Genomic DNA, 401 nt, shown 5'->3' with positions numbered 1-401 from the left:
GACATCTAAATAATATTAAAGAACAATTCGTGTGTATATCTATATCGCAGAGCATTTGAAGCAAAGGGAACAGGAAACATAAAGATCCTAAAACAGGAATGTATTTGGCATGTTCTATCTAAAAAAATGGCAAAGCTAACGTGCCTGGATAATGTGTCAGAATAGATAGGCTATTAACAGCCTACACAGAATAATTTATGTTGTATTCTTATTCCAATACTACATCGAGTTAAAGACAGGGCCATTATAGCATGTTTTAAAATCAGTAAAGCAAGGCAAACTTTGCTACTTATCTTTTGAAACTTTTCTTGTATATTATTTAGGACTTTATATGAACTTTAATATCATTTATGAATTGTCTTCTTTGCCTAATAAATAAATAGGTGCTGGATACAAAGATA

Source organism: Propithecus coquereli, unplaced genomic scaffold, assembly GCF_000956105.1.
Source record: "Propithecus coquereli isolate 6110/MARCELLA unplaced genomic scaffold, Pcoq_1.0 Scaffold89, whole genome shotgun sequence".
NCBI lineage: Eukaryota > Metazoa > Chordata > Mammalia > Primates > Indriidae > Propithecus > Propithecus coquereli.
The sequence above is the reverse complement of the archived record's forward strand: the minus strand, read 5'-3'. Positions refer to the sequence as shown.